Here is a 17,199-nt window from a genome sequence, read left to right as displayed (position 1 = left end):
CTCCAAATGTTCCTCCGTGCTCTCACATCTGTCTCCATCAAATCAGGATTGTGCACGGCACCCTATTTGACAAATAACAGATATCATTCACCAGAGTGGCCGCCGTGCGCTGCGTCATGCCGCCATCTTCTCCTCCTTCAGGACTTGCCGAGTTTAGTAAAATCGGCTCCAGCCAATGGGCCTGAACTTCCGGACTTCTAATTCGTCCTATGGGTCTCGATCCTCCGCATCGATTATTGATTCCAGGACACACAGATCACTAAACGCTAGGCCTCGAACTCCAGACTCGCCAATGGCAAGACCCCGAACACTAGGCCTCGAACGCTGGTCTCATTGATTGGCGAACCCAGGCAGTGATCAGAAGTTGTTCCTCCTGCATGCACAGAACTCTCACTCCGTTGACTTGATGTCTCTCGTCCACTTCCCGCAGGTTCGATATCAGACATCTAATCACGAATATTGCACATCATCGATACCTTCCTGTTTGTGATATATGTTTGATCTTACTCACTGTGGACATTTCCTTTGCCCCCGCCCCAACCCCCAGACTGCCTGTTTGAATTCGTTCCTGCTTTCCCTGAACTCTTTAAGGACCCTGTCTGATTTGAGTTTCCTAAATGTAACATCAGCTTTCTTTCCATTTTTGACTAAATTTACACTTTCTGCCATCCAAGAGCCCCGAGCCTTACCAGTCTTGTTTTCCCTCTTTACCAGAACATGCAGCTCCTGAATTCTGATCAGTTGTTTTGTGAACAACTCCCACATGCCAGATGTGGAATTACACAGGAACAGCTGCTCTCAATCTTCTCTTCCGAGCTCCAGCCCAATAATGTTGTAATTTGTTTTCGCCCAGTTTAGCACTTTCCCCCAAAGTTCAGACATATCCTTATTCACAAGCGCCTTAAAAACTAATCAGTGGTTATAATTCTATCAAATGGCTTTCTCAGTGAAAGCCCAATAACCTGGTTAACCTTGTTTCCCAATACAAGGTGCAGTATGGCTTCTCCTCTCACTGGCCTATCTACATATTGTTTCAAGAAACCTCTTTCATGCACCTAGCAAGCATCTCACTCTAAGGATGTTCCAGTCAGTACTGGGAAGGTTAAAGTTCTGCACTACGACACATCTTTCCATAATCTGCCTACATGTCGGTTCTACTATCCCCACTCAGTTACTTGGAGGCCTATAGTGTAACTCCATCAAAGTGAATGGTGAATATTTTCTCCAGAAATTGGGCTGCTGAGATGTTTATCAATTTGTTCCTCACTGTTGACTGCTTTCCATTATAAGAATCACCTTAATTGCCGTGGCTGGTCATTTGGTAGGGGTTGGGAACTAGAGAAAGGAGGCTAAGATGACTTTCTGTGAAGATCTGACCTCAAAGAGTATCAAGATCTTCACATTCTAAGTGGACAATTCCTCGGAGCAACATGTTCCTTGGCTGTGGTCACCACTTCCTACTTGCTGCCATCTTATCACCATTGGGCAGGAGGTACAAGAGCCTTAGGCCCCATACTACCAGATTCCGGAACAGTTATTACCCTCAACCACTATGCTCCTTCTCATATCCTGAGAGCCACCTCTCAGCAAGGACGGCCATCCCATCGCTGATGGAATTCATCACTGCCTCAGCACAGACTCTGAATGACCAATCTAAGAGTTGCTTGAAGATCAAGGAGTTAACATGGCAATCAGCAGAAGTAATCCTCCTGAGTGTTTGGGGACAAGGACAACCTACCAAAGTTGCCTCAGTCACCAGTGCTGCCTTTGCAAAACTGTATACAAGACGTGTGACCCATTATCAGTGTCCTCACCCAGACCAATGTTCTCAGCCTCAGGGGCCGGTGAGCAGGACATGTCATCCATCTGTCTGTCACCAGACCTCTTGAAACGGGATCTATCCCCTGAGTTCCTGGAGGGCGGAGAAAACATTTTCATGTTTCCTCATAAAGCATTTTTAAAAGGATTTTTAAAGATTAGTTTTATTTGTCACATATACATTGAAATAGACAACGCATCAATGACCAAGGATGTGCCGGGGGCAGCCCACAAGTGGTGCCAAGCCCACAATTTACTAACACTAACACTGACCTGTATGTGCCTGGAAAGTGGGAGGAAATCCATGGGGTCAAGGGCAGAACACACAAACTCCTTACAGACAGCAATGGTAATTGATCTCTGGTCTCTGGTGCTGTAAAGTGTTGTGCTGGCCACTACACCACGGTGCCATTTACTATGCTATTGAGTTTTGAACAATCATTTGCTCATGAGAATAATTAGGGACAAAATAATTGCGAACCATCCCTGAACAGTAGCTGTTGAGGATGGAAAAGGAGTAGATGGAAACTTTTGAGAACAGAGGGCGCGGAAGGAGAACTGAATTTATCTACCAAAATGCTTGTTCTCTCAAAGTCCCCCTCCATCATCTGCGGCACAGTCGACAGACTCTACACAGGGCTCTGATAACTTACAGATGTGGAACATAGAACAGTACAACACAGGAACTGGCCTTTTGGCCCACAATGTTCTGCCAAACAAATTAAATTACTAATCAAATGGCCAACTGAACTAATCTCTTCTACCTACACAATGTCCATATCCTTCCATTTTCCTCACATTCATGTGCCTATCTAAATGTCTCTTAGAAGTCTCTAATGTTTCTGCCTCCACCTCCTCCCCAGGCAGTGCATTCCAGGCACCCACCCTCTCTCTGTTTAAGAAACTAACCTCTCACATTTCCTTTGAAATTATCCCCTCTCACCTTGAATGCATTACAACCCCGGGAAACAGACATTCTCTGTCCATTCTATCTATGCCTCTGATAATCTTATAAACCTTTTAGCCTCTGCCAGTCTCCTGTGGTATTCAGTCTCTTGTGGTAGCACATGCCCTCTAATACAGGCAGCGTCCTGGTGAATCTCATCTGCATACTCTCCAAAGCCTTAATATCCCTTCTATAATGGGATGGTGAGTTAAAACAAGCCTTCTTAGACCTGAGGGACAAGTTGTACCATGCTGTAATGGAACAGACTGCGAAGAAAACACATGCATGTATTTAGTCACAGCATATCTTAGTGAATTGTGGAATTTGTGTTTCTTCACAACTTTGACTATTGCCCAGTGGTATTCACATCTAAGGTGATGCAGTGCTTTGGGAGGCTGGTCATGGTCAGAATCTACTCTTGTGTAATCAATGACCTGGACTCACTGCAATCTGCTTATGGCCAGAATAGGTTTACAGCAGATGCAATCTCACTGGCTCTCCACGCGGCCTTGGATCACCTGGATAATAGCAATGCCTATATCAGTCTGCTGTTTATTGACTACAGCTTAGCATTCAACACAATCATACCCTCAGTTCTAATCAACAAGCTCCAAAACCTGGGCCTTTGTACCTCCCTCTGCAACTAGATCTTTGACTTCCTCATCGGGAGACTGCAGTTTGTGTAAATTGGAAAGAACATCTTCTCCTTGCTGACAGCCAGCACTGACACAACTCAAGGCACTTAGCTTACTGCTCTACTCCGTCTGCACCCACGACTGTGTGGCTGGGCACAGCTCAAACACCACCTACAAATTAGAGGGTTCACAAGAATTGTGGGTGGAATTTCAGATGGTGACGAGGAGGCACACAGGAGTGAAGTAGATCAGCTGGATGAGTGTTGTTGCAGCAACAACCTTGCGCACAACACACCAAGGAGTTGATTGTGGACTTCAGGAAGGAAAAGTTGAGGGAAAACATACCAGTCCTCATTGAGGGATCAGTAGTGAAAATGGTGAGCGAATTCATGTTCAAGGGTGTCAACATCTCTGAAGATCTATCAAGGATCCAATATATTGATCCAATTACAAAAAAGGAATGACAGCGACTATATTTCATTAAGAGTTTGATGACACTTGGTATGTTACCAAAAACACTCACAGATTTCTACAAATGAGCTGTGGAAAGCATTCTCGCTGGCTGCATCACTGTCTTGTTAGGAAGGACCACTACACAAGAATGGAAGAAGCTGCAGAAAGTTCTAAACTCAGTCATCTCCATCATGGCACTAAACCTCCCCAGCATCGAAGACACAATCAAAAGGAGATGCCTCGAAAAGGTAGCATTCATCGTTAAGGATCCCCATCACCCTCTTCTCATTGCTAACGTCAATGACAAGGTACAGGAGCCTGAAGAAAATACTCAACGTTTCAGGAGTCGCTTCTTCCCCTCTGCCATCAGATTTCTGAATGGACAATGATCCATGAACACTGCCTCACTATTCTTTTCCTCTCTTTTTGCACGATTTCAATTTCATATACTTACGTACTTCTTACTGTAAAATATAGTTGTTTTATTGTTATGTATTGCACTGTACCTCTGCAGCAAAATAACAAATTTTGGGCCGTAAGCTGATGATATTAACCCTGATTCTGATTCTGGTTCACAGTTTGAAATTGTTTTTTCATGCTTCTTCCAGATTATGACTAACGCCTGTCTGATTCAGTGATCTTCTAATGAGTAACTGCTCCACTCTCCTTTCCCTGCCGGGTGCACATGTGATTCCACATTCACCATTTTCCTCAAGTGTGACCCAGTTAAACCCTGACTTTTAGGAGCATTTACAGATGACTAGTGATGTTCACACTCATGAATAACTATAAACAAGAAAGCTCTCTCCCTTTCTATTATTGAGTCAGAGAGTCATAGAACACTACAGCTTAGAAACAGGCCCTTCGGCCCATCTAGACCATGCTGAACTATTAATCTGCTTAGTCCTATTGACCTGCACCCAGACCATAGTATTCCATAACCCTCCCATCAACGTACCTATCCAAACTTGTCTTAAATATTGAAATCAAACATGAATCCACCGCTTGCAGCTCATTCCACACTCTCATCACCCTCTGAGTGAAGATGTTCCCCCTCACGTTCTCTTTAAACATTTCACCTTTCACCCTTAACCCATAACTTCTCTCACAACCTCAGTGGACAAAGCCTGCTTGTATTTACCCATCTTTACTATTCCCCCCCCCAAGATTTTATATACCTATGTTTAGATTTTGCTTGGCACTTCATATTTTTGACAATTTCAGATCCGACAATAACCTATATTTAAGCATCAGCGTTTACCACCTGCCACAAGGGTATTAGTCATCTGCCAGACTATTTTCTTGTGATAATGCTCCCCTGTAAAGTGCCCTGGACTTTACAGGGGAGCATTATCACAAGAAAATAGTCTGGCAGATGACTAATACCCTTGTTAAATGAATAATTTTAGAAGGAACATCTTAAGGGTAGTAAAATGGAAAATCTAAGTAATTTAGGGACAGTATTTGTAGGGTATGAAGGCACAGTCCCCAGCAACAGAGCAATAATTTCCCAGAGTTTGAACTTCCTATTTATACAACGTAACTATGAGAAAACTTAAACAATACCACAATAAATCCATTTAAATGTTAGGAGACAAATTCCTTTAGTGATGGTTATAGATAACACAATCACAGTTCACACACCACTTTCCCTTGCTTTTTCCTTTTTCCATATTCTTTATTTTCCATTCATTGTTTTATTATTTTAGCTTTTTTTTTAAAAAGCCATTCCACAAATCTTTCAACGACAATTATTTATTTTCACAAAAGAGCTTTTAGAAATGAGTAGACTTGGAGATCTATTTTTTACTATTAGCTGGGTGTCATTCGCAGGGGCAAGAAGTAGATGAGGGGGTTTCACCTTTCTCCTCTCTGACTTTCGCAATCACTGAATGTCACTCGCCTGCCGTTCTCTAACGAGCTGGCAGTGATCAGACATCACAAAGTGGTGACTGCATGAATCAGTTTATGGATTGCCATCCAGAGCTGACTGAACACAAGTTAGTCCCACTGCATTTTTCATTGATTTGATATGCATTCTTTCTCTTTTAAAGGGAATTCTTTTTTTAGATCTATAAACCTTATGCATGTGTGATGGTCGGTTCAGCAAAATCACAAATCAGTAATCTGATTAAAGTTAATTAGTTTATTTGTCATAAGTATCTTGATAATCTAGTGTCAGAGGTGTCTCATCTGATGTGCAGTATTTCCAAGTTATTGCTTTGTCATATTAAACATGAGGCTTCCCTCATTAAAAACTTAGAAGTTTTAATATCCCAGAGAAATAGAACACCAGAGAGTGGGAGGGTGAGGGAGATTGAAGTTTTACACACGTGGTCTTTTCTTTCCATTGAGCACTAGAGGTAGTTCTAAAGAGAGAGGCATAAAACTTTCCTCTCATAGTATTTCCTTTGGGGTGAAGCATAGGACCAAGTCTTAAACACATAAGATTCTGCAGCTGTTGAAAATCCAGAGTAACACACAAAAAGTTCAAAGTAAATTTTATTATCAAAGTACATATACGTCACCATATACAACCCTGAGATTCATTTTCTTGCGGGCATTCACAGTAACTAGAGAGAAACGTAACTGAATCAATGAAAAATTGAACACAACAAAGATACTTTATACTTTATTGTCGTCAAACAATTGATACTAGAGCGTACAATCATCATAGCGATATTTGATTCTGCGCTTCCCGCTCCCTGGATTACAAATCAATAGTAAATATTAAAAATTTAAGTTATAAATCATAAATAGAAAACAGAAAAATGGAAAGTAAGGTAGTGCAAAAAAAATGGACAAACAACCCATATTTAAAAAACAGCAAACTTTTTGAATACAAAAAGAAAGACAAATGAAATAATAGTAATACGTAAATAAGTAATAAATATTGAGGACATGAGATGAAGAATCTTTAAAAGTGATTCTATAGGTTGTGAGAAAAGTTTGGTGTTGGGGTGAGTGAAGGAGTGAAGTTATCCCCTCTGGTTCAAGAGGCTGATTATTGAGGGGTGATAATTGTTCCTGAAACTGGTGGTGTGGGCCCTGAGGCTCCTGTACCTACTTCCTGATAGCAGCAGTGAGAAGCATGGCCTGACTGTTGGGGACCATTGACAGTGGATGCTGCTTTCCTGTGACAGCTGGAGAAACTCAGCAATGCTGAATGCTGAATCCTGAAGGAATACAGCAGATCAGGCAGCATCTATGAAAATTAATAAACAGCTGATGTTTCGGGCTGAGGCTCTTCTTCAGGACCCGATCAACACACACAGGACCTGATGGAGGGTTTCGACCCACAACATTGACTGTTTATTCATTTCCATAGATGCTGCCTGACCTGCTGAGTTGGACCAAGAGTGTTTCTGCCTTAAAAGAGAGACTATTTCCATTCCTATATATCTAGTTTCGGACCTTCAAAGATCATTTAAAGTGGGAATGCTGAGCGAAGCCCATGTTACTGAAAGATCACGAATGATGATAGTGGATTTACTGCATAGCTCATGCCAAAATTTACATAGTGTTTTGAGTTCAAGAGGCAAATCTGTAGGAGTTCCTGGCAAATGGAGATGGAGTGGAAGCATTTCAATATTTACCAGGGGAACCTCCATTTAAAAGTCCACAACTTTTCTATAAAGAGCAGATGTTTGCTTTCTTTTGATAGATAAATTCAGATTGAAGACACATCTTCAACAAGAAACTTATCTTTTTACCTGCTTTCTCTTTTAAAATAAAACAGTTTTTCTAAGGACATGTTACCAGGTTCAGATATGGCCCAAATGCAGAGTGCGAGACACTGAAGCAGGTCGATAGTTCACAGACAGTGAATGCAAAATAAACAATAATCACTAGGCCAAACAGGGCCGTTAACTAAAACTCACAAAAGGAGCATGAGCCTACACTATGGCTGAAAAGGACATCTAAATATTAAGTGAACAACACTAGTCTTCAGAGTGAGTCGACTTGAAATTCCAATATCTCAGGGAAGGCCAAAAGCAAAACAGCAGTGAAACGTTGCTATGCTCTGTCCAAGTCTCGACAAGCACTACGATGACAAGTATGGAGTTAAATACTATCATGATTAAATAACAATTAGCTGACACGTGCAAATTCACAAGCGCAATTTGCTATATCTACTGCACTGCCGAATCCGTGGTTGTGACAGGACATTGACTTAGAACATAGAACATAGAACATTAAAGCACTGTACAGGCCCTTCTGCCCACAATGCTGTACTGACCCTTTAACCTTCTCTAAGATCAAGCTAACCTTTCCGTCTCACATAGCCCTCTATTTTTCTATTATCCATGTACCTATTTAAATGTCTCTTAAATGTCCCTAATGTATCTACCTCTACCAATCCACCCCCCCAGAAGAGCATTCCATTCACCCACATATTTTGTGTAAAAAAACCTACCTCTAATACCCTCCCTATATTTTCCTGCAATCACCTTTAAATGTCCCCCCCCCCTTGTATTAACCATTGCTGCTGTGAGTAAGAGTCTCTGGTTGTATACTCTATCTATGCCTTTTATCATCTTGTCACTTATCAAGTCACCTCTGCATCTTCTCTCCAAAGAGAACAGCCCTCACACAACTTATCCCCATAAAACATGCAATAGAAAGAATGTTGAGGCTTTGGACAGGGTGTGGAAGAGGTTCACTAGGATGCTGCCTGGTTTAGAGGGCATGTGCTATCAGAAGAGGCTGGATAAACTCGGAGTGTTTTCTCTGGTGCCTGAGGCTGAGGGGAGATCTGATAGAGATTAAGAGAGGCATAGATAGAGTGGACAGAGAGTGTCTGTTTCCCAGGGTTGAAATGTCTAATACCAGAGGGCATGCATTGAAGGTGAAGATAGAGGGAAATGGACATGGTGTAGATAGTGTTTGAATATTTTCATTCATTTCATTTCCATGGATGCCGCCTGACCTGCTGAGTTCCTCCAGCGTGTTGTGAGTGTTGCTTTGATCCCAGCATCTGCAGATTATCTTTTGTTTGAATGTTTTTGATTTGTTTTTCAACTGGTTCAACACAACATTGTGGGCTGAATGGCCTGTTTCTGTGCTGTACTCTTCTACATTCTATGTTCCCTGTTCTATGCTCTCTAATCCAGGCAGCATTCTGGTGTATCTCCTCTGCACCCTCTCTAAAGCTTCTAAATTCTTCCGACTATAATGAGGAGAACAGAACTGAATACAATATTCCAGGTGTGGTCTAATCAGAGTTTTATAGAACTACAACATTATCTTACGGTTCTTGAACTCAATCCCCTGACCATTGAAGGCCAACACATCATTCGCCTTCTTAACCATCCCATCAACTTCTGTGGCAACTTTGAGAGATCTGTGGACATGGACCCCAAAATCTCTCTGTTCCTTGACCCTGCTAAGAATTGTGCCATTCTGCCTTCAAGATTATTCACTTCGCACTTCTCTGGGTTAAACTGCATCTGCCGCTTCTTAGCCCAACTCTGCATCCCGTCAATGTCCTGTTGTGACCTAGGGCAATGTTCTCCTCTTTCTAAGATCCATCAGTCTTCATGTCTTCAGAGACTTACTAACCCATCCTTCCACTTCCTCATCCAAGTCATTTATAAAAATCACAAAGAGCGGGGGTCCCAGAACAGATCCCCGCAGAACACCACTGGTCACCGACCTCCAGGCAGAATGCGCTTCATCTACAACCACCTTCTGCCTTCTATGCGCAAAGCAATTCTGAGTACAATCAGATGCTTCCCTGGATTCCATACCTCCTGACTTTCTGAATGAGCCTACTATGGGGAACTTTATCAAACATCTTATTAAAATCCATATACACCACATCCACTGCTCTACCTTCATCCTCAAAGAATCAAAGATTCAAGGCTTCCAGTGTAACATTAAGATTGCGATCGAGATAAACCTATTGCCAAGGAGAAGGTTGATGAGAGTTATGTTGAACCTCTGTGGTTGCATTAGACAAATCCCAAGACAGATCAATGCAATGCAGTCCCAGATGCTTGCCACTAGATGCCAGTGCGGTATTTAAGTTCCTCACCATTGTTTACAAGTTGGAAGGTGTTGAGATGACAATTTCCTCATGGAGCCGGGTCAGAATCCAGTCAGAATTCAGACTTGTTATTCTGGTGCTTTCATACCGTTTGGTGCTGTCGGATGTCCTGGACTACTTGAACTACTAAGAGAAAATAAAGATAACATCTAGTTTCCACCAACATTTTCTCTTCATGTTTCACCCAACCTTATTTATTTATTGAGATACAGTGTGGAGTGGGCCCTTCCAGCCTTTCTAGCTGCACCAACCAGCAACTTAATTTAACCAATTTAACCCTAGGGCAATTTATCATGACCAATTAACCTGCTAATCGGTACGTCTTTGGACTGTGGGAGGAAACTGGAGCACCCGAAAGAAACCCACACACATGGGACAAACTTACTTACAGGGGGCACTGGAAATGAACTCTGAACTCCAGAACGTCGTGACTGTAATTGCATCACGCTAACCGCTATGCCACGGCGGCACCTTAATTCCCAACGTGTCACTTGGATGAGTTAATCAAGGGTTAAAAGAGCTTCTGAGTGCTCTTTTTAATCTCTCTAATGATGGGGTATTACCATAGTGGGTGTCGGGGAGGACCTGTGTGTGGTGTTGTGAATCCCACTGCAGGCTCGATTGGCAATGAAGTGGATGAGGGCCTTCCGAGGTCATTGAGTTCCAAGGTTGGAGGACCATGGCCATCTCCAGAGGCCTGAGGTCAACAGGCCTGTTTTAGATGGCTTCAGAAATGCCCCATGTAGCTAGTCTTTATGCTTATTCCAGACAACAGTCAATTTTTATTCACAGACTTGGGGCTTCCTACATCAGTCTTTCTGGATCTGGTGACATTAACCAAGAGCACGCGTTCCCAACCTTTTATGTGCCATGGACCAATGCCGTTAAGCAAGGGTTCCGTGGACTCCATGGATCTAGAGGTCCCTCGTGAGTCAAGTATTTTTATTTTTATTTGGGGAAACGTCGCAGAACAGGCCAATGAGTTGCACCGCCCAGCAACCCGCCAATTTAACTGTAGCCTAATCACGGGACAATTTACAATGGCCAATTAAGCTGCCAAGTGACAAGTCTTTGGGCTGCAGGTGGAAACCAGAGCACCTGGAGGAAATCCACGCAGTTACAGGGACAAATCCTTGCAGAGAGCGGCAGGAATCGAACTCCGGTTGCTGGTACTCCAGGGCTTAGTGCTAACCACTACACGACTGTGCCACACCGAATGAGGCATAAAACCTGGTGGTTGCAGCTGTTTTATGAAGTGTCACAAGAACAAGCAAGAAACAAAGAAAAAAAATGTAAGATTAGCTTTGTTTTTGTCATTGCTATGAGGAAAAAGCATAGATTTCGTAAGTGAAACAGAAGACACTGATTATGAATAAACACAGTAACCATTTATTTATAGAAATACAGTAAAGCATTCAACCAAACATTTAAGTCACTCTACGATACAGGAACCAGGACACTAAATATTCAGCAACACTTCAAAATCAACAAGTACTTCATTAAGTCTCCCCAAGTTGCACAACTCCAAAACTAAACATTCAACAGGTACTTAGCTAAGCGTGCACGTGGGCCCTCTTGTATCTGCAGCATACTTTCCCAGTGGACCTTCAGCAGTGGTCATGACCTCAGAGTGAAGAGAAGTCCCTGGTGACAAATGAAAACCAGCCAGATCTTCACATGTGCTGCTCTTATACCCTCAAGACACGGGAAACCGGACACTAGTCCTGTAGCACACAAGGCAACCAATGGGAAAGAGCTGCTCCGTCCTTCAAACGGGCTAATCACAGCAGAAGTGGCTTTCAATAGACAAGTAAACTATCCTTTCACATTACAGTCACAGGTCGAAACATAAAGTGAAATGTGTCATTTTTGCGTCAGTGACCAACATAGTCCAGGATGTGCTGGGACAGCCTGTATGTGTCGCCTTGTAGAGTGCCTGCAACTTACTAACCCCTACTAACCCAAATGTCTTTTTGAATGTGGGAGGAAACTGGAGAACACGGTCACAGGGAGAATGTTCAAATTCTTTATAGATAGCAGCAGGAATCGAACCCCAATCTTCTGATCACTAGCACTGTAAGGTGTTACTCTAACTGCTATGCTAACATGCCGAGTTGCAGTCATTTTTTTAGTTTATGAGAACACTCAGTCCTCTTTTATTGTCTTTTAGAAATGCACACATGCATTAAGAAATGATACAATGTTCCTCCAGAGTGATATCACAGAAAACAGGACAAACCAAAGACTAACACTGACAGAACCATATAATTATAACATATAGTGACAGCAGTGCAAAGCAATACCATAATTTGATGAAAAACAAACCATGGGCACGGTGAAAAAAAATCTCAAAGTCCCTGAGTCGATCGACTCCCAATTCCCCGATAGCAGGTGGCAAAAGGGAGAAACTCCCTGCCATAAACCTCCAGGCACTGTCAACTTGCCGATGCCTTGGAAGCAGCCGACACTGAGTCCATCCATCCAAAAACTTCGAGCCTCCGAGCAGCCCCTCCAATACAGCCTCCCGAGCGCTATCCTCTGCCGAATGTCTTCAACCTAGCCCCGGCCGCTGAAACAAGCAAAGCCGGGGATTCGGGGCCTTCTGCTCCGGAGATTCCAGTTACCACACAGTAGCAGCGGCAGCGAAGCGGGCATTCCAGAAGTTTTCCAGATGTTCCTCTGTACTCTCGCGTCTGTCTCCATCAAATCATAATTGTGCACGGTACCCTACTTGACAGATTACAGATATCATTCAGTGGAGAGGCCGCGCGCGCTGCCATTGCGTTGCCATCTTCTCCTCCTCAGACTCTCTTCCTCATACTCAGATTAGAGATAACAACAGTCCAATGATAAGAATTAACCTATAGTCAGGTTCAGGTGGTGAGACATCAGCTACAGAAAAACTAAGAAGCTTCTAGAATCAACTATACTTCAATTACTTGTCAGGCATGGACACGCAAGCTCCTCTCCAGTCTCCACCCAGATAACAGGAGTCACCTGCCACTCATTTCTGACTCGTCACCGGCAGCCTATTTAAACCCAGCTCTTGTTCATTCATATGAACCAGCCAGCCTCAGCCAGTTGCTCCTAGCCTTCAGTTACCTTGTTGCCTTGTCGTGTTAAGTACCTGTTCTCTCTTGTTTTGTGGCCCCTTGTGTCTTGTTATTTTGCAGTTTATTATTAAAGGTATCATTTGGTTCAAACCTTCTCTACATATCCTGAATTACCAGAAAACCTACTCAACAGTTGTGTATATAAATAGGGTGATTATATAAAAATCATAAGCAAGCATAGGAAAGCTAAACTACATGAAAAATACAAGAAAACAAACAATTCTGCATTCTAATATAACAGTTGGCAGTGGAGAGGAGCAGTGATAAAATTGCATGTTGGTTGGAATAGTTCTACAAGTGAAGCTTAATTAATATCTTTCCTCACCCCAAAATCTTTCAGCTGATAATAGGTGTTCTGAACGGAAAACCTCAGCATTGTTTAGGGTGCTCCAGAGCTGGAAGCTGCAGTCTTTGTATGAACCTTTCAATTAGAGCAGTCAGTAATTTGCCTGGAAGGCACAGAGTTCCAGCATATTGGAGAAGCACTTCACAGGCACATTTCCACTTTGAACTTTGCTAGAGATGCAACTATGAATGGTGTGACACAAGATCAATAAATCTCAGTGAGCCCTTTCTATCTTTTTTTTCTACCCTTTTGTATTCACAAGGATATTTTCTCTGGCTTCCTGTATCAGCGATGTCTTCTGTGGAATGACTTATGACTTGGCTTAGATGGCTTCGGTGATTGTCATGCTGTGTGGCGCGTCTGATTGCTTAGTGTCAATAAGCTGCTATTTGGAAATGTCATGCAAACACCTCTCCATTTGAGATGAGGGAAATTGACTGGGGCTTTGAGCCCCCTTCATAGGCTTCCGGTGAAGATGGTGCCGAGCTGCGGTCTCCGTCTGGATCACGGCTCAGACATAGCAGTTTTTTAATATGTTTTAGGTTCGTAACGATGGTTTTGGGGACAGAGCGGGGAGTTTAGTGTTTAGTGGGGGATTTAGAGTCTAAGCCTCCAGTCTGTGTTCGAATGCCAGTGGCTTGGGCGTGATCAGTTCTCAGGCTTGCAGACCAGCAAAGATGAGGGCAAGTGCTTCTTCCCAGGTCAGCGAGCTGTCAACGAGTTCCGGGACTGAAGTTTTGTGGCAAGAGGCCTGAGCAACCCCCTCCCCGTTAACCCCCGGATGCATGAATTGGCGAGACCGAAGTTTGAGGCCTAGTGCTCGGGTCCAGTCATCAGCGAGTCTGGAGATCGAAGCCTGGAGTTGCAGTCCTCATTCAGGGCCCTCATCCATCGTCATTGACAAGTCCTGAGTCAACACTGAAGATCGGAGCCCGAAGGTCAGTCGGAAGCCTAGTAGAGCACTGAGTTGGTGAATCTCTGCGAGTCCATTGGGGAAGTTGAAGGCTCAATGTCAGCGAATTGACGAGTCCACTGGAGGCTAGAGGCCAAAGGTGACCTGTCCTGGGGTTGGAGGACGGAGTATGTGTGTGGGTGGGAGGGGAGGAAAGGGCTTGTTTTGCTGTTGTTGCTTAGCTACTTGGTATTTTCTGCTTTATTGTGTTCTACATGGTTCTGTTCAGCACTGAAGACATATGGGTGCTTGAGGGTGTCCAGAGAGGGTTATCTCCTCTGGTGAAGGGGCTTGTTGTCCATTCTGGGGCAGCTCACTCACCTTTGGTCCCCACCTGACCCTCAGCTCTCATCTGTGTTTCCAAGTAGTTGCTTGCATGCGACAGCGCATCCGCCAATCCATTGGAGCTGACTTTGCCTGCTAGGATGGGCGTGTCGCTACCACACCCAGCTAAAAGGCCACTGGGGCTACCCCCACCTTTTGAAGCGGTGCACCGGGATGTGGGGTCCAATTTCTACCGCTGTCTGTAAGGAGTGAATACGTTCTCCCTTGACCCTATGGGTTTCCTCCAGGTGCTCTGGTTTCTTCCCACAGTCCAAACATGTACGATCAGGGCTAGCGAGCTGTGGTGCTGGAAGTGTGGCAGCACTCATGGGCTGCCGTCAGCACATCCCACGAACTGTGTTGGACATTGACACAAATGGCACTTTTCACTGCATGTTTTGATGCCTCGGTACGGGTGACAAATAAAGCTAATCTCTTGAAATCTTTAGAATTGATCCCCATCCTCCTGTGTGTTTGGGGACAAGGACGGACCTGCTGAGGTTGTCTCAGTCACCAGTGCTACCTTGCAAAACTGTACCAATCCCTATACAGAACGTGCAACCCAGTTCCTGTGTCCTCGCCCAGACCAGCGTTTCGATGTTTCAATAGACACGTGACAAAGTTAATCTAATCTGATATTAACTGCTGGCAATGAATGACTCAAAGGCACTATTGCCGAGGAGAAAATGACAGAACCTACACCATCAAAAAATAAAAGTGCAATTTGGCTTTATGCATTGCTCTGCTATTATCTACTGTGAACCGGCAGTTAACCCTTTCAGGAACAGAGAGGAGTATATCTTCCAAGTGTGACGATTTCTGGACCTATTGCTTCTTTCACTTCTTGCTGAGTTGTCTATTTACTTATTTATTGAGATACCGTGTGGTACAGGCCTTTCCAGCCCTTCGAGCTGCACCGCCCAGCAACCCCTGATTTAATCCTAGTGACATTCCGGAACAATTTACAATGACCAATTAACCTACCAATCGGACCGGTAGATCTTTGGACTGGGGGAGGAAACTTTTTCCAGGCAGCAGCTGGAATTGAGCATGGGTCGCTGGTACTGAAAAGCTTTTCTACCAACCAATGTGCTACCATGTCAGCACATAGAAACATGGAAACACAGGTACAGGAGTAGGCCATTCAGCCCTTCGAGCCTGCACCGCCATTCAGTATGATCATGGCTGATCATCCAACTCAGAACCCTGTACCTACCTTCTCTCCATACCCCCTGATCACTTCAGCCACAAAGGTCATATCTAACTCCCTCTTAAATATAGCCAATGAACTGGCCTCAACTGTTTCCTGTGGCAGAGAATTTCACAGATTCACCACTCTCTGTGTGAAGAAGTTTTACCTCATCTCCATCCTAAAGGGCTTCCCCTTTATCCTAAAACTGTGACCCCTCGTTCTGGAGTTCCCCAACATCGGGAACAATCTTCCTGCATTTAGCCTGTCCAATCCCTTTAGAATTTTATACGTTTCAATAAGATCCCCTCTCAATCTTCTAAATTCCAGCGAGTATAAGCCTAGTCGATCCAGTCTTTCATCATATGAAAGTCCTGCTATCCCAGGAATCAATCTGGTGAACCTTCTTCGTAATCCCTCTATGGCAAGAATGTCTGTATATGGTATGCATATTTTGATCATAAATGTACTTTGAACTTTTGAACTTTAGTGGCTGATGGATTGAAATGACAGGCAGCTTTGGTTAGTTACCCATTAACATGAAAAGAACATTATCCTGTTTCTCAATCCTAATGCTCCTTGAAGGTTTACTGTTAAACATATTAGCCTGAAATTTCCATGGCAGTTTGCCCAGTCTCCTGATGCAACCAGTGGAAGACTGGGAACACTTGGAACATCAGTAGAATCACTTGGAAAAACAATAAAGGAAGCTGTTAGAACCATAGAACCATAAAAACTACAGCACAGAAACAGGCCTTTTGGCCCTTCTTGGCTGTGCCGAACCATTTTCCGCCTAATCCCACTGACCTGCACACGGACCATATCCCTCCATACACATCCCATCCATGTATCTGTCCAATTTATTCATAAATGTTAAAAAAGAACCCGCATTTACCACCTCGTCTGGCAGCTCATTCCATACTCCCACCACTCTGTGTGAAGAAGCCCCCCTTAATGTTCCCTTTAAACCTGATCCCCCTCACCCTTAACCCATGTCCTCTGGTTTATTTCTCCGCTTGCCTCAGTGGAAAAAGCCTGCTTGCATTCACTCTATCAATACCCATCATAATTTTATATACCTCTATCAAATCTCCCCTCATTCTTCTACACTCCAGGGAATAAAGTCCTAATCTATTCAACCTTTCTCTGTAACTGAGTTTCTCAAGTCTCGGCAACATCCTTGTAAACCTTCTCTGCACTCTTTCAACCTTATTTATATCCTTCCTGTAATTTGGTGACCAAAACTGAACACAATACTCCAGATTCGGCCTCACCAATGCCTTATACAACCTCATCATAACATTCCAGCTCTTATACTCAATACTTTGATTAATAAAGGCCAATGTACCAAAAGCTCTCTTTACGACCCTATCT

This window comes from Mobula birostris, chromosome 2 (assembly GCF_030028105.1).
Source record: "Mobula birostris isolate sMobBir1 chromosome 2, sMobBir1.hap1, whole genome shotgun sequence".
Classification (NCBI taxonomy): domain Eukaryota; kingdom Metazoa; phylum Chordata; class Chondrichthyes; order Myliobatiformes; family Myliobatidae; genus Mobula; species Mobula birostris.
This window is presented reverse-complemented; position numbering follows the sequence as displayed.